This window comes from Orcinus orca, chromosome 16 (assembly GCF_937001465.1).
Source record: "Orcinus orca chromosome 16, mOrcOrc1.1, whole genome shotgun sequence".
Taxonomy (NCBI): Eukaryota; Metazoa; Chordata; class Mammalia; order Artiodactyla; family Delphinidae; genus Orcinus; species Orcinus orca.
Window position 1 is genome coordinate 22,818,573 of NC_064574.1, and position 18,192 is coordinate 22,836,764.

Sequence of the window (18,192 nt, forward strand, 5' to 3'; positions counted from 1 at the left end):
TTAAAATGGGCATAATAAAAAGGAACGAAATTGAGTTATTTGTAGTGAGGTGGATGGACCTAGAGTCTGTCATACAGAGTGAAGTAAGTCAAAAAGAGAAAAACAAATACCGTATGCTAACGCATATATATGGAATCTAAAAAAAAAAAAAAAAAAGGTTCTGAAGAACCTAGGGGCAGGACAGGAATAAAGACGCAGACGTAGAGAATGGACTTGAGGACACAGGGTGGGGGAAGGGGAGGCTGGGACGTAGTGAGAGAGAAGCATTGACATATATACACTACCGAGTGTAAAATAGATGGCTAGTGGGAAGCAGCTGCATAGCACAGGGAGATCAGCTCGGTGCTTTGTGACCACCTAGAGGGGTGGGATAGGGTGGGTGGGAGGGAGGCTCAAGAGGGAGGGGATATGGGGATATATGTATAGCTGATTCACTTTGTTATACAGCAGAAACTAACACAACATTCTAAAGCAATTATACTCCAATAAAGATGTATAAAAAATGACAGATAATAAACAGATAAAAAAATAAAATGGGGGTAATAATAAACTTAACATCTGAGAATTAAGTGAGAGTCCATGTGCCAGGCAGAGAACAAGTGCTTGATAAACAGCGCTCACTGTTGTTTGCTGTTATTACCGTTACAGGTGACAAGAGGAGCAACGCAAGAGGAAGCAAGAGTTAGTGGCAGGGCCTTGAATGCCAAGCACAGAACTGAGCACATTGCATGCAGTTGATACTCAATTGTCCCCACAGCACAGTGAAGTAGGGACTATAACTACATCCACTTTACAGATGGGACCAAAGTTCATGGAAGCCAAAACCTTGCCTAAGGCCATACAGCAAGCGAGTGCAGCAGAGTTGGGATGCTCGAGGGTCAGGAGAGTACAGTCAGAAGGCACCTCTGGTGCCCCGCCCACTGTGCTGATACCCTCCCTGCCCCAGGTACCCCCACCATTCCACCATCTCCACCTCCCTAACACAGAGGCAACACAGGTCAGAGGTCAACCTCCGACATCACCATCCATATCTCTGGACCCTCCAAGGAAGAAGAAGCATCATGGAAAGCCTGGAGCCAGAATGCCAGGTTCAGATGCCAACTTGCCATTTCCTGGTCATGCAGCCTCCAAGGGGCCTCAGTTTACCCCTTATCAAAAATGGGAATCTGTGTAATTGCTCCTATATGATTGGGCTTGAGGGGAAAACATGAGGTAATACTGATAAAGTGCCTGGAACATAGGAAGTGCTCAATAAATACTAGCTATTATTATCACCACTGTGGAAGACCTCTCTTCAGATCCTTGCTCTCTTTTCTAACCACTCTTACAATTAGGCAAAGGCTTCCAAAATTCCAACTGTGTGTAAAGCCCTGTTCATGGCCCTGGAGAGATTGTCTGGTAGAGTTGATTGGAACCAAGGCCTACAAAAGCCACTTCACAGGGAAAGAGTCCAGAAAAGACAAACATGTCCACTAGTTAACCTTGCTCTAAGATGCTTGCCAGTGCAATGAGCTAAGAAAAAGAAATGGATGGAATTGGAAAACAGAAGATGAGTATCATCAGTTGCAGCTGTTATCAATATAGATCTGAGAAATCCAAAAGAATCTTCTATAAAACTATTGAACAAAAAGTGAATTAAGTAAAGCAGAAAGAAATTAAATGTAATATCCAAAAATCAATAATGTAGCTATGTACCAACAGCAATCAGGAAATAAAATGGAAGAAAGCTTAGCATGGGAATTCCCTGGCATTCTAGTGGTTGAGACTCTGAGCTCTCACTGCCAAGGGCCCAGGTTTGATCCCTGGTCGGGGAACTGGGGTCCTGCAAGCTGTGCGGCGTGGCCAGGAAAAAAAAAAAAAAAAGAAAGCTAAGCATTGCAAAAATATCGATTCTTCCTAAGTAAATCTACAAATTGAATGTGATCCCAATAAAACCCCAACAGGATTTTTTTCTAACTAAGCAGGTCAATTTTAAAGTTTATGAGTAAATGCATAAGAATAGCCAGGAATGGGACTTCCCTGGTGGCACAGTGGTTGAATCCGCCTGCCAATGCAGGGGACACGGGTTCAAGCCCTGGCCCGGGAAGATCCCACATGCCGCAGAGCAACTAAGCCCACGCGTCACAACTGCTGAGCCTGCGCTCTAGATAGAGCCCACAAGCCACAACTACTGAGCCCGTGTGCCACAACTACTGAAGCCCACATGCCTAGAGCCTGTGCTCCGCAACAAGAGAAGCCACCGCAATGAGAAGCTGGTGCACTGCAACAAAGAATAGCCCCCACTCACCGCAACTAGACAAAGCCCGTGCACAGCAATGAAGACCCAACGCAGCAAAAAAAAATAATTATTTTTTTTTAAAAAGAAAGAATAGCCAGGAAAACCTTAAAAAGAAGAGTAACAAAGAGAAAATAGTCCAATCAGGTAGTAAAACTTACTATAAAGTCACAATAATTAAAACTGTGTGATATCACTACAAAAATATATAAATTAATGGAGCAGAAAAGAGGGTCCAAAAATTGTCCCCAAACATATGGAAATTTAATATATTATGAAAGTAGCATTTCATAACAGTGAGAAAAAGGTAGACTATTTTTAAGACAGAGTTGGGACCAATGATCTGCCACCAGGAAACAAAGCTGTATCGCAATCTCACTCCACATGCCTATAAATTCCAGATCAATCATATTTAAACCACACAAAAATAAAACCATAAAGCTCTAAAATAAGGTGGGAGAATAAGTTTTCTAATCCCAGAATGGGAAAAGCGTTTCTAAACATGACCAGAAAACCTAAAAATCATTTTTAAAATAATACATCAATCTATATAAAAATCTAAAACGTCTGCATGGCTTGATAAACATCATAAGTTCACAAGACAAACCAAAAACTAGGAAAACATTTGTAACTCATAGATAGGCAAAGTTTTTTTTCCCTTAATATATAATGAGCTCCCATAAAATAAGAAATATAACCACAGATAGTTTACAGCAAATGAACTGGTACTTAAACATATGAGAAGATGCTCAATCTCACTTAGAAAATAAATCACATTAAAACTACACAAGCCACCCAGCAACAGCAGAATACACGTTCTTCTCAAGTGCACATGGACTATTCTCCAGGATAGACCATATGCTAAGCCATAAAACAAGCCTCAATAAATTTAAAAGGAGTGAAATCATACAAAGTATGTTTCTGATCACAATGAAATGAATTAAGAAATCAGTAACAGGGCTTCCCTGGTGGCACAATGGTTGAGAGTCTGCCTGCCGATGCAGGGGACATGGGTTCGTGCCCCAGTCCGGGAAGATCCCACATGCCGTGGAGCGGCTGGGCCCGTGAGCCATGGCCGCTGATCCTGCGCGTCCGGAGCCTGTGCTCCACAACGGGAGAGGTCACAACAGTGAGAGGCCCGCGTACCGCAAAAAAAAAAAAAGAAAGAAATCAGTAACAGAAATAAATTTGGGAAATTACAAATATGTGAAAATTAATACACCTAATAACCAATGAGCCAAAGAAGAAACCACCCAAAAAAGTAGAAAATACTTTGAGATTAATGAAAATGAAGACACAACTTATCAAAATGTATGGGATGCAGTAAAGTAGAACTTAAAGGGAAATGTATAGCTGTAAATGCCTATATTAAAAAAGAAGAAAGATCTTGAATCAGTAACATAACTTCCACCTTAAGACACTAGCAAAAAAACGAAAAAAAAAAGAAGAAGAAGAAGAAAAAGAAGAGCAAACTAATCCTAAGGCAAGTGAAAGGAAGGAAATAAAGATTACAGCAGAAATTAGTGAAATAGAAAATAAAAAATAGAGAAAAATCAACAAAACCAAAAGTTTGTTCTTTGAAAAGCTTAACAAAATTGACAAACAAGAAAATTGTTCTGAGCAAGAAAAAAAGGGAGAAGACTCAAATTACTAAGCCCAGGAATGAAAGAGAGGACAACTACAAATCTTACAGAAATAAAGAAGATTTTAAGGAAATGCTATGAACAATGCCATGCCATGCCAACAAATTAGATATCTTGGATAAAATGGACAAATACCTAAGAAAACACAAACTACTGAAACTAAGAAGAAATAGAAATTTTAAATAAAGCTAAAACAAGTAAAGAGATTGAATTAGTAATTTTAAAACATGTCACAAAGAAAAACTCAAGCCCAGGTGGCTTCACTGGTGAATTCTACCAAACAGATAAATAAGAATTAATACCAATTCTTCTCTTGGGAACACTTCCCAACTCATTCTATGAAGCCAGTATTACCCTAACACCAAAGCCAAACAAAGACATCATAAGAAAAGAAAACTACAGACCATTATCTCTTATGACTATAAGATGTAAAAATCTTCAACAAAATACTAGCAAACTGGATCCAGCAACATATAAAAAGAATTATACATCATGACCAAGTGAGATTTTCCCCAAGCATACAAGGTTGGTTTAAATTCTGAAAATCAATCAATGTAATATACCATACCAATAAAATAAAGGACAAAAACTATATAATAATCACAGTAGATAAAGAAAAAGTATTTGGCAAAATCCAACACACTTTCATGATAAAAACACCCACCAAACTAGGAATAGAAGGGAATTTCTTCAACCTGACAAAGGGCATCTATGAAAAAGCCATATCTAACAACATACTTAATGGGGAAAGACTGAATGCTTTCCCCCTCAGAAACAAGACAAGGATGTCTGCTCTCACCAGTTCTATTCAACATTGTACTGGAGGTTCCAACCAGGGCAATAAAGGAAGAAGATGAAATAAAAGACATCCAGATTGGAAAGGAAGAAGTAAAATTTTCTTTATTTGTAGATGACATAACCTTGTATATAAAAATTCCTAAGGATTCCACTAAAAAAATTATGAGAATAAACAAGTTCAGCAACTTGCAAGGTACAAGATTAGTATATAAAAATAAATTGTATTTCTATACACTAGCAATAAACAATCCAAAAATAAAATTAAGAAAATAAATTACAATATCAAAAGAAGACTTAGGAATAAGATTAACAAAAGAAGTGCAAAACATATACTCTGAAAACAACAAAAATTGTTGAAAGAAATGAAAGAACTAAATAAATGGAAAGACATCCCATGTTCATGGATTGGAAGACTATGCATTATTAAGATGGCAATAGTCCCCAAACTAATCTAGAGTCAACACAATCCCAAACAAAATTCCAGCTAGCTTCTTTGCAAAAATTGACAAACTGACCCTAAAATTCATATGGACAGTCAAGGGACCCAGAATAGAAAAAACAATCTTGAAAAACAGAAACAAAGCCTGAGGGCTCACACTTCTCAATTTCAAAACTTGCTGCAAAGCTCTGGAAATCAAGACAGTGTGGTGCTGGTATGAGGATAGACTTATAAATCAATCCAGCAATAAACACTCACATTTATGGTCAATTGACTTTTGACAAGTGTGCCAATATAATTAAATGGAGAAAGAAGAATCTTTTCAATGAATGCTGCGGGAACAACTGGATACACTCAGGCAGAAGAAGGAAGTTGGGCACCTTCTTCAAACCCTACACAAAAATTAACTCACAGTGGATCACAAATCTAAATGTACAAGATAAAACTTTAAAAATCTTATAAGAAAATACAGGCATAAATTTCCCCACTTTGGATCAAAATAGTTTCTTAGTCATGACACAAGCAGCAAAAGAAAAAATAGATAAACTGAACTTCATGAAAATTAAAAACGTTTGGACTTGCCTGGTGGCACAGTGGTTAAGAATCCACCTGCCAATGCAGAGGGCACGAGTTTGAGCCCTGGTCCGGGAAGATCCCACATGGCACGGAGCAACTAAGCCCGTACACCACAACTACTGAGCCCGTGTGCCACAACTACTGAATCCCACACACCTAGAGCCCGTGCTCTGCAACAAGAGAAGCCACTGCAATGAGAAGCCCGCACACTGCAACAAAGAGTAGCCCCCGCTTGCCACAACTAGAAAAAGCCCATGCACAACAACGAAGACTCAATGCAGCCAAAAATAAATCAATAAAATAAATAAATTTACAAAAAAAAATTAAAAACGTTTGTGTGTCAAAGGACACCATCAAGAAGGTAAAAAGAATCCACCAAATGGGAGAAAATATTTGCAAACCATATATCTGATAAGGGACTTGTATCTAGAATATATAAAGATCTTTTACAACTCAACAAACAAAAAGAGAAATGACCCAACTTAAAAATGGACAGAAGATCTGAATAGACGTTTCTCCAAAGAAAATATATGGCTAGTAACTGCATGAAAAGATGTTCAACATTATTAGTCATCAGGAAAATGCAAATCAAAACCACAATGTGATACCACTTCACACCCACTAGGATGGCTGTAATTAAAAAGATAGAAAACAACAAGTTGTTGGCAAGGATGTAGAGAAATTGGAAACTTCATACATTACTGGTGGGAATGTGAAATGGTATAGCTGTTTTGAAAAAAGTCTGGCAGTCCCTCAAAAGGTTAAATATAGAGTGACCATATGACCCAGAAGTCCCACTCCTAGATATAGACCCAAGAGAAAAGCAAACATATCCACATAAAAACTTGAACATGAGTGTCCATAGAAGCATTATTCATAATAGCCAAAAAGTGGAGACAACCATATGTCCATCAATGGATGAATGGGCAAATAAATGTGGTATATCCATATAACAGAATATTATTTGGCAAGAAAAAGGAATGGAGTACTGACACAGGCTACAACATGGGTGAACCTCGAAAACATGCCAAGTGAAAGAAGCCAGACACAAAAGACCAGGTACTGTATGATTCCATTTACATGGAAGTTCCAGAATAAGCAAATCTATAGAAACATAAAGTAAACTAGCTGTCACCTGGGGCTGGGGGGAGGAAGGTTTGAGGGGCAGTGGACACTGACTAAATGGGTTACGCAATTTCTTTTGGGGGGTGATGAAATTGTTCTAAAATTGTGGTGATGATTGTACAACTCTGTGACTACACTAAAAACCATTAAATTGTACCCTTTGGGGGAGGGATAAATTGGGAGGTTGGGATTGACATATACACACTACTATATATAAAAGAGATAACTAATAAGGACCTACTGTGTAGCACAGGGAACTCTATTCAATACTCTGTAATGAGCTATATGGGAAGAGAAGCTAAAAAAAAAAATTTACATATGTATAACTGATTCATTTTGCTGTACAGCAGAAACTAACACAACATTGTTAATCAACTGTACTCCAACAAAAATTCAAATAAATAAATACATACATACATAGATACATACAAAATAAATAAACCGTACACTTTAAATGGGTGAATTGTCTGGTATGTGAATTCTATCTCAATAAAGCTGTGTTTTAAAAAAAAAAAAAAAAAAAACACTACACCAGAGGCCACTGTTCATCTATTAGATTGGCAGATGCCCAAATTCTAGATCAACCTGTGTTGGTGAGAGCGAGGGGAAGAAGAGGATGCGGTGTGAAGGTACATCAGTGCCACCTCCGTGAAGGACCCTCTGGCCATATCTAACAAAACTACAACTGCACACATTCTCGGACACTGCAATTTGGGATTAATCCTAGAGGTATCCTCACACGTGAACACTAAGCACACGATGGAAGATACGCATTGCAGAATGGTCTGCAATAAGCAAAAGGCTGGAAACAACCAAAAGTAGTCTTCTCTAATTAAATAAAGCATGGTCTCCATCCACACAATGAATACTACGCAATCAGGAAAAAGAAAGAAGCGGCACTAAATGACCTCCAAGGCACACTGTCAAGAGCAAACAGTCACATGTAGAGCTGACGATACCATGCATGATCACTTGAGGTTTTTAAACTATTTTTTCTAATATCCATGCTTACATATGCCTGGACTCCCTGGAAGAACACACCAGAAACTCCTCCCATGGCTGCCTCCAGCAAGGAGACCTGGGTGCCAGAGAGGTTTACTTTTCCCTGCCTTCTTCTGTACTGTTTGAATTATTTTTTACTGTGTGTCAATGCTTTTTCTTTCCTTTTTAAGACAAAAGTTGACATATACACACTACTATATATAAAATAGATAACTAATAAGAATCTACTGTATAGCACAGGGAACTCTACTCAATACTCCGTAATGACCTGTATGGGAAAAGAATCTAAAAAAGAGTGCATATATATATATATATATATATATATATATATATATATAACTGATTCACTTTGCTGTACAGCAGAAACTAAAACAACATTGTAAATCAACTATACTCCAATAAAAACTAATTTAAAAAGAAAGAAAAAAGACAGGTTTACCTGGTATCAGATCCTGGTGCTCTCTCTCATAGCTGGGAAGTCACTCCACTTCTCTGAGCCTCTGTGCTCTGCAAAGAGAGGGATAATAATAGTATCTGCCTTGCAAAGTTGTTGTGAAGGATTAAATAAGACAAGGCCCCGCACGCACACACGCACAGGGCTCCCCACCGTGTCTGTGTCTGGCTCCTAGCAGTAGGTGCATGGTTCATGCTGGTTATTAATACGTTACTACGTACACCAAGGTGGATTGTTAACAAGTGCCACCAGGGAGACTTGGGACCAAGTGTTCAGAGCATCAGCAATCCCCTCCAACTGGGAGGAACTGGGAAAGGATTCCTGGGGGAGGCAGCATTTGAGAAGGGCTTCAAGGTCGAGAAGGAGGTCCACAAATAGAGATAACTGGGGGCTGTGCCTCTGGCAGAGGGAGCTGTGCAGGCAAAGGCCTGGAGGTAGGAAAGCCCTGGGTATTCGCTCAGTCGTTCATTCACTGGCTCCTTCAACAAAGCTCAGCTGAGCACCGACTATGTGCCAGACACTCTCATAGGAAAGACAGACAAAGCCAAGTAGCTGGACCATCGACGGGAGGAATTACAGAGAGTGTGAAGACAACAAGGGGCCGGGGCAGAGCCTCACCCAGGTCCAAGTGTTCATAGAGCAGACCAGGAAAAGGAGGCTCAGAGAGGGAGAGAGGCTACCTAAGGTCACACAGCACCTTCTCAACTTCTGGAAAGGTCCTCTCCCAGCTCCACCCTTCCCATGTCCCACGAGCCTGGAGAAGAGAAAGCCCACAAGGGCCATCCCAATGTGCACGCATCAGAAGGTGCATAAAGATGCCATCTAAACTGGGGTCCCCAACAAAGAGGAGGGACAACTGGTTCTCAGATGATAACAGCACCTGGCTGATGGGTAGAGAGACTCCTGTGTGCCAGGCACCATGCTGAGAAGTGCACTACATCTACGAGCCCAGGTGAACCCTCTGCAGTCCTATGTGGTCAGCCCCATTTTGCAGATGAGGGAACTGAGGTCCAGAGAGGTCAAGTTACTTGCCTAAGGTCACACGGCTCATAAGAGACAGCATCGGCAGGCAGACTCGGATTGTCTGGGCTCCGTAGCCTCAGGTCCCAGGGCCCATCGCCCAAGGGAGCCACTGCCAGGGCCTGTATCAGCAGTCACATCCCTTCTCAAAAGCACCCAAGGTGGAAGCTGTTCTCAGCCAGTCCAGGAATGTCTCCTGATAACAGTGGCCCAACCGGGGGTGGGAGGAGTGGGTGGTGGTGGTTGTGTGGGGAATGGGGGGGAGGGGCGGCAGGAGGGACACAGCCCATTTGAGTCCATCTGTCCTGCCTCTGGAGAGGAGGAAGCAAAAAGGTCCCATCAGGCACCCATCAGAGTCAGGCGGGTTGCAGCATCCTGGTTAAGGGGGCTCCTGCTGTGGCCCTGCGAGAACTCTGAGCAAGTCAACCAAAGCCTCCTTCAGTACCATGGAGACATCCATAATCACCCCAGGCAGTTGCAAGAGCAAATGAGCTAACCACGTGTGCCCTGGTCACGCAGGCCATGCTGGATAAAGGTTGGGGGGGCGCGACCACCACTGCTACCTTATTATTTCCATTGTTATTGTTTAGCTCTCCAGTTCCCACCAGGACCCTGCTTCACAGGGACGATCAGCCCCCATCTCCCAGAGAAGGCAACAGAGAGAGGCTCAGAAAAACCAAGTCAGCTGCCCAGGCCACCATCCAAGACAGCAGAGGACCAGCTGGGCATCCTGGCTCTCCTGGCCCCAGGCCACTTTGGCCCCTCTCCCCAAGGGCACCAGTCCCAGCTGGGCTCTCGAAGGGAGTTATTACACCAGGGACTAAGCAGGGCCCTCAGTCAGTCCTTTTTCTACTAGGGTAATGGAGGCCAAGATAGGGGGAGTGGCTGGCCCAAGGCCACACAGCCCAAGAAGGACCACTTACGGAATGAACCTGTCACCCTTCCGAACCTCCAAAGCTAGGTCCCCAGCTGATGCCCCACCCTCCTCACAACAGCCCTAGGGGGCAGGTACCACCAGCACTGGCCCGTGTCTACAGGGGAGGAAGTTGAGGCTGGAGGAGCGTGGGAGAGGGTGCCGGCCCATCACGCCCATCCCAAAAGTGGGGGCTGTGACCCTTTCCTGCCTCCCCTGGAGCCTCCCACACGTAGGCAGGAATCTTCTGATTCCCTTTCTTCCTTCAGACTCTCAAAAGAATGACGTGCTCAACTGAGGTGTTTTTCTACAAGTGGTTTCGGAATATAGAAGGGAGTCCTGCTTCAGAGCAGGGGAACATCAATAATGACAGTAATAAGAATAAGGGCAGTAGCAACAGCTAATATTCGTTTAGCGCTTTTTTTTTTTTTTTGGCAGCACCGTGTGGCATGCAGGATCTTAGTTCCCCGACCAAGGATCAAACCCGCACCCCCTGCAAGGGAAGTGCAGAGTCTTAACCACTGGACCACCAGGGAAGTCCCTATGTGCCATTCTTTTTTTTTTTTTTTTTCCCTATGTGCCATTCTTATCACCCCATTTTACAGAAGAGGAAACGGAAACACAGACAGGTTAAATGATGTGATTAAAATCCTGCCTCTTAGCAGCTAAGTGACAAGTTCCTCCCTCTCTGAGCTTCTCCCTGAAGAGGGGCTGCCACCCCTTGGGCCACTGGGAAGGACCCAAGGAAGAAGCCAGGGCCACAGCCAGCTCAGCCCCCTCCCCAGAACTCAACACCATTGGCTGCTCCAGTGCAGGCTGGTGGGGTGGAATGGGGCATGCTGATGGCGGTGTGGAGACCACACCTTTCCCCCTCATGCCCTCCCACCTGGGGTTCACACTACCCGTTCCATGCTCCCAACAGCCTTGGAACAAGCTATGGCCACAGTCATTTTACACATGAGCACACAGGGCTCCAGGAAACTGCCCCAGCCAGGAAGTGGAGTGCAAAGGCCCTGAGGCAGGAAGGTCAGATGTGCAGGTCTGGACTGAGTGGGTTCCAGCTTAACTGGGTCGCTGCAGGCTTTTGGTCCAGGCACGAGGAGGTCGGAGGGAGGCCCCGAGAGGGACCCGTCCAGCAATTTAGGTCAGAAAGACCTGAAAATTTGAGAGAGAAGCCCATGAAGATTTTCTCAGGCCCCTGAGTGTGCTGGGAGGGATGGGGGCGGGGGGGGGAGGTTACTGAGGCTTCATCCCACAGTGATCCTATCAGAGCACAGTGATCAGCTTCAGAGGAGACACCTAAACCATGGTGGACTTTCCAGAGGAGGGGACATCTCAGCTGAGGTCCAAAGGCTGAGCAGTTTGTGAAAAGAGGAAGGGGAAGCATGATCCAGGCAGAAGGGATTACTTGGCCAAAGGCCCAGAGGTGGGACCATTTAGAGAAAGGCAAAGAGCCAGGTCAGTTTAAGTCATGTAGTCTCAGTTTCTCCAGCAGCAACATGGGGGGAAAGACAGGCACACAGTGGGTACCTCCATCTCGCCCACACCCACTATCTCCCTTCTCCAAGGCCCCCACCCAAGAGGAAGGGCACTTCCTCCTGCCATGGAGCATCTTTGGGGCTGGTGAGGTTGGCAGGGTTGGGAGGTTTCACTGACACCCCACCCCCCCGACAACCTCTACCCCAGAATCCAGGCCAGGCAGCCTGGCAGGTGGATGGGGAGGGCAGCTCACAGGCCAGGAGGCCACAGCCCTGATCTCAGAGAGCTTTGTGAGATCTCCCCCTTCACAGATGTGGAAGTGGAGGCTCAGAGAGGAGAGCAGTCAGCCTCAGGTCACACAGCAAGGCGGAGGCCAGCTCTTGAATGAGGGTGTGGGACTGGGACCCGGACTGAAGATGAGATTCTTGGGGCACCAGGCCCAGGAGTGCTGGGCTGAGGAGGAGCTAGAAGAGGAGATGCTGGCCCCAAAGGACCACAGACTAGGCAAGTCCCAGGGACCCAACCAGACACCACCTGGCCCGGCCAGATGAGGGCTGGCCACCATGTGGCTAAGTGGAAGGCCTCCATCAGAATCTCCATGTGACCTCGGCAAGTCACGCCCCCTCTTGGGCCTCAGCATCTGCACCTGGACAAAGGCCCTGGCATGCCAAGGATTCCTTAACAGACCCCCAGCATCAGTGGTGACCACAGGGAACACTGAGGTGACATGTTTTGCTCTCTCCCAGCCTCTCCAAGGTCATGTCTCCCAGGCCTCGCCCCCGTGGTTCCACCCCTGCTGGCTGATGGCCGACAGGCCTTGGGGGGACAGATGCCAGCCGGCCCCTGCCCACGGTGTCCGCTATTCCTGCCAGCAGCTCTGGCTGCTTCCCTGCTCTGGGAACACACAGTGCCCCCTCGTCCCCGCCCCCGCCCACACCCACGCAGGAGCTCCGTCCAGGGACACGGATGGGCAGAAGCACCTGGCGGCCAGGCCCCTCGACACTGTCGGCCCTGTGCTCAACCCCACACACTCAAAGCTCACAGGTGCCACCCTGGACATGTGACCTCAGGAAGGTCCAGGCCTTCCTTTATTCATCCATGAAATGGGGGCTCTGGCAGGTCTCTGGGGGAGAAGGCATCCAAGCCTGAGTTGAGCACAGTGGTCAGCAAGAGAGCCAAAACCCTTAATGCTCCTACGGGCTGTTCATGGGATCAAGGCCAAGGGTGGAGGGGCGTCTGCTGTACGCTCCCTCCTCCCCACCACTTAACCCTCCCTGGACTCGTAATTACCCTCCAGCCTCCAGCCCTTTGCACACGCTGTTTCCTCTCCTGAGGCTTCACCACCCACCTCCCCCTGCCCCCCATGAACTCCAGGGCACCCTATGGGCCTGACCACAGGTCATACTTGACCTTGCCTACCCTCCAACTGAGAGAGGTACTTCTCTTTTTCTGGGCTCACATAGCCTCCATCACATGGGGACTAAGAGTTGTACTGCTTGGGGACTTCCCTGGCGGTCCAGTGGTTAGGACTCAGCGCTTTCACTGTGATAGCCTGGGTTCAATCCCTGGTCGGGGAACTGTGACCCGAAAGCTGTGCGGTGCAGCCAAAAAAAAAAAAAAGTTGTACTGTCTGGGTTCAAAACCTAGCTCTGACCCTTCCTAGCTGTGTGACCTTGGAAAAGTTACTCTACCTCTCTGTGCCTACATTTCCTCACTTATAAAATAGGGACAAAAATAATAATTACCTCCAAGGATTGTTGTGAGGATTAAATGAAGTCATATTTGTAAAGGGCTTAGAACAGAGCCCAGACCTTAGCAAATGTGCCGTAAGTATTTGCCATTAACCAATAAGAGTAGCAGCTGGCACCTGTTGAGCACCTACTGTATGCCAGGCCCGGTGCTCAGTATTTTACCTGGATTATCTCACAACAGCCTGGGAGGAGGGGCCGTTATGAATCTCACTTTAAAACGGCAAAGACAGGGAGGCCCGGAGGCATCACCTTCACCTCAAAATATATCTGGGGACGAAGGGGATTTTGCTGATATTAAGGAACTACTGTGCATTTCTTTCAGGTAGATTATGGTTTTTGTGGCTACTTTCTCAACATGAGTCTTATCTTTTAGAGATACATACTGAAAGATTTACACGTGAAGGAAGACATGCGTGCGGGATTTGCTTTAAAATGACACAGGAAGGGGGCTTCCCTGGTGGCGCAGCGGGTGAGAGTCCACCTGCCGATGCAGGGCACACGGGTTCGTGCCCCAGTCCGGGAAGATCCCACATGCCGCGGAGCGGCTGGGCCCGTGAGCCATGGCCGCTGAGCCTGCGCGTCCGGAGCCTGTGCTCCGCAATAGGAGAGGCCACAACAGTGAGAGGCCCGCGTACTGCAAAAAATAAATAAATAAAATGACACAGGAAGGGGGTGGCACAGAACAGGTTTGGAGGGGCCAGGCCTGGCCATGGGCGGTACTTGGGGCTCAGTGACAGGTTCATGGGGTTTGTTATACTAATATGCTTCCATAATAAAGAGTTTAAAAAGGAAGATGAAATAAAATAATGCAAAACAATGTTGGACCCCCCACAGCCCCATCAACTGCCTTAGCCTGGGCCAACCATTGTCACCCCTTCCCCTCGCTGGACCAATGCAGTCGTCCCTCTGGTCCGCCTGTCTCCACCCTCAGCCCCCAGTCTGCTCGCCACACAGCAGCCAGGTGCTCTCAGAAGGCCTCCTGCGGCCCCCGCCTCACTGGGAGGAAAGAGCCAACATCAGAAGGGTCCAGAGGCCCTCCCTGGACACCCCCGCATCTTACGGCCCTTCCTCCTGTCCTCCTCCCTGCGCTGGACACCCCCACATCTTACGGCCCTTCCTCCTGTCATCCTCCCTGCGCTGGACACCCCCGCATCTTACGGCCCTTCCTCCTGTCATCCTCCCTGCGCTGGACACCCCCGCATCTTACGGCCCTTCCTCCTGTCATCCTCCCTGCGCTGGACACCCCCGCATCTTACGGCCCTTCCTCCTGTCATCCTCCCTGCGCTGGACACCCCCGCATCTTATGGCCCTTCCTCCTGTCATCCTCCCTGCGCTTGCTCTGTTCCCCTAGCCTCCTCGCTGTTCCTCCAACACTCCAGCCTACCACTAGCTTCCGATCTTTGCACTGGCTGTTCCCTCTACCTGGGTTCTCTTGCCCCAGGGAGCTACATGGCTCCTCCCTCCCCTCCTGGGAGGTGAGCTTCTGGGAGAGGTCTCCCCTCCCGCCCCCCACCCCCAGGCCCGCCATCCTATCTAATTACAACCCATTCCGTACAACCCAGCCAGTCTTCCCAGCTTTACGTTTGACCCGTGACACCTATCACGTTGTAACAGACCACGTGCAGATCTTCCTTATTTGCTGTGTTTTCGTCTCCCCCACCAGGATGTCAGCTCTGTGAGAGCACAGATTTTTGTCTGGTTGGTTCTTTGCTCTATCTCCAGCCTCTAGAACATTGTCTGCCACATAGTGGCGCTCAGTAAATATTTGTGGGAGGGAGGGGTAGGTGGAGGGAGGGATGGAAGGAGGGATAGAGGGATGGAAGGAGAGAGGGAGGGAGAAAAGGATGGTGGGATGGATAGAGGGAGGGAGGGAGGAGTAGAGGGAGGGGGGAAAGGAGGGAGGGAGGGATGAATGGGTCCTACCCAGGGCCCCAGGAGATAAAGAGATACAGGCCTCAGCCCCAGGTCTGCCCAGCCCCACAGCCTATGCTCCAACCACTGCACTCTCCTGCCACTGCCTGGCATGTCCCCGTGGCAGAGCCTCTGACCACCCTGGTTACATGGGACAGTGTGCAAGTCTGAGACAGCTGTAGACCCCGAGCCTCACCCGGCACGGCCGCAGGCATGGCACGGGCACCGGGGTTGCCTGCTGCATGAGCCAGGAGTGAGTGAAGCGTGAGCCAGGGGCTGTCCGTGTTCCAGGGCAACCAGAACGTGTCTGGTCCCATGTTCCCGGTGCGAACACACTCAGGGCTGGCAGGCCTCAAACCGGCTCTGCCAGTGCGGCCAGGGCGGGGCGGGCGCTGCAGGCTCAGGCTGGCACGGCGGGCAGATGAAGGGGTGCTGCCAGAGCTGGGACCCGCCGCTCGGGGAGGGAGAAGCTAAGCGAGCGGACGGCGCCGCTCCCACTAATCCCGGCCCCGTGCAGACAGAACTGTTCTGGCCCGAGCGGCTCTTGGGTTTCTTCCTGGGCAGTAAGGGGATCCCTTTCCAGACCCCAGGCCCTGCCCTGCTCTGTAAAGGGCAGGATCCCTTCCCGCTAGGATCTGTCCACAGCCTAGAAGCCCGAGACAGGAGGGCAAGGCCGGGAAGTGGCCGGCGCCGGAGCAGGACAAGGCAGCAGGGAACCTGGTATAAAGCCTGGCTCTGCCCCACGGTGCTGCACGGCCCTGAGCCAATCGTGGCCCTTTCAGGACCGTTTCCCCAGGTGGAAAGCAGTGCTGGGCATGGATTCCAGGGACCCTCCATCCCACGGTGCCGATTTATCTAGAAGAGGCCACCTCGGTGACTCCAGCCCTGCCCCCAAAGCCCACCTCTGAGGATAGACATGGGCAGAGCCCGGACTCACACACGTCCTTACTCCCCACAGAAACAACAATGATAAAAATACCTGCTGAGGGCTTCCCTGGTGGTGCAGTGGTTGAGAATCCGCCTGCCAGTGCAGGGGACACGGGTTCAAGCCCTGGTCCGGGAAGATCTCACATGCCGCGGAGCAACTAAGCCCGTGCACCACAACTTCTGAGCCTGTGCTCTAGAGCCCGCGAGCCACAACTACTGAGCCTGCATGCTGCAACTACTGAAGCCCAAGCACCTAGAGCCCATGCTCCGCAGCAAGAGAAGCCACCGCAATGAGAAGCCCACACACTGCAACGAAGAGTAGCCCCCACTCTCCACAACTAGAGAAAGCCCACGCGCAGCAATGAAGACCCAACACAGCCAAAAATAAAATAAATTTTAAAAATAAATTTAAAAAAATACGTGCTGATCACTGAACACTTAACTCTATGCCTGGCATCCAGCTTTACATGCACTGTTTCACCTGGTCCTCCCAACAACACTGTGAGGTAGGGACTGTTACTGTGCCCATTTCCCAGCAGAGGAAACTGAGGCCTAGTTGAGGCAAGTTGTAGTTCAGGCCCCCCACCCCACCCCTGGGCAGCCTCTATCTCCCCAAGACAGTTCAGGGTAGGAAAGAAATCTCAGGTACCCCCTGAAATGGCAGGGCCCATATTCCCCAAATCCATTGATCCTCCTGAGCCCTTAGAGGCCAAGCCCCAACCCTGCCCCCACTGTGTAACCCAGGCCATGGGTGTACCACTCAGAGCCTCAGTTCTCTCATCTGTAAAATGGGTAGGATCCTGCCAGCTTTGCCTAAGGGATACCGCTGTTTAAAGCCACGGGAACTGGAAGACTCAGTCCAACCCTCAGGACAAGGTGGAGAAGCTGCTGGGCCTATGTGCCTCGAGATGGATTAGGGGGAGGGAGAGTGAACATGAACCAGAAGCCCAGTGGTCTGTGGCAGAGACTCAGCCCCTCATTACCAGCAGCCCAAGAGAGGAAGGATGATTCTTCCTGTGCCCCATGTAATCCAGTTCCAAGCCCTGTCAGTCTCACCTCCAAACACACCCTGAATCCACCTCCTTCCCTCCCACCACGGTCACCCCCTCGTCCAGCCCTCCAGGCTGGCCAATTGAAGGGAGAGAGCCTTTCTGAAATGTCCAACTGAACCCATCACTCCTGCTTACACCCCTCACAGCCCACACTCCAAGACAAAAGACAAAGTCCTCGCGGGGGACCTCCGAGGTCCTGCAGTGGACACTCCCAGCCCCACCCCCTTCACTCCTGCTCCACCCACACTGGCCACTTCCCCTTTCCCTAAGAACCCAATACACTTCTGCCTCGGAGCCTTTGCACTTGCTGTTCCCTCCACCCAGAGCATAATTCCTCCAGACAAATGCCTGACTCCCTCACTTCCTTCAGGTGCTTTACTCAAATGTCTCCTGCTCAGAGGGGCCTTTCCTGACCACCGTTTTAAATAGCAACACGCCCAGCCAATTCCGCTCTCTCTTTGAGCCTCATTCCAAAAGCTACTTCCTCACGGGAGGCTTCTCTGACCTCCCCCAGCCCAAGTGAGAACCTTCAACTTCTCCTTCCCGGCATGGACCATGGCTCTGATGACATAACATACCATATGACTACATGTCTGATGAGGACAGGGGCCACTTCTGTCTCACTCACAGCTGAATACTCTGCAGTGGGCGTAATATTCAAAATAGTTAACAGCTGGGATGCTGCGGCGCCATCTGGTCAGAACAGACACTGGCCCAAAGTACAGGGCCTATAGCATGGAGTGGGTACTTGGTAATTACTGAATGAATGAACAAAAGGATGAATGGAGGGACGGATGGATGGATGATAGATGGATAAGGTGGATGGA

At 48.0% G+C, this 18,192-nt stretch overlaps 1 protein-coding gene across 7 annotated transcripts in view; it reads right to left on the bottom strand.

Annotated features, from left to right (window-relative positions):
- SRC (SRC proto-oncogene, non-receptor tyrosine kinase) overlaps positions 1-18,192 on the bottom strand; it is a 56,089-nt gene that overhangs the window by 26,247 nt on the left and 11,650 nt on the right. For all 7 annotated transcript variants that reach the window (XM_033433697.2, XM_033433695.2, XM_033433698.2 and 4 more), the window contains exon 2: positions 8,298-8,365. The gene's annotated coding sequence lies outside the window, so the exon portion shown is untranslated. The remainder of the gene's footprint in view (positions 1-8,297; positions 8,366-18,192) is intronic.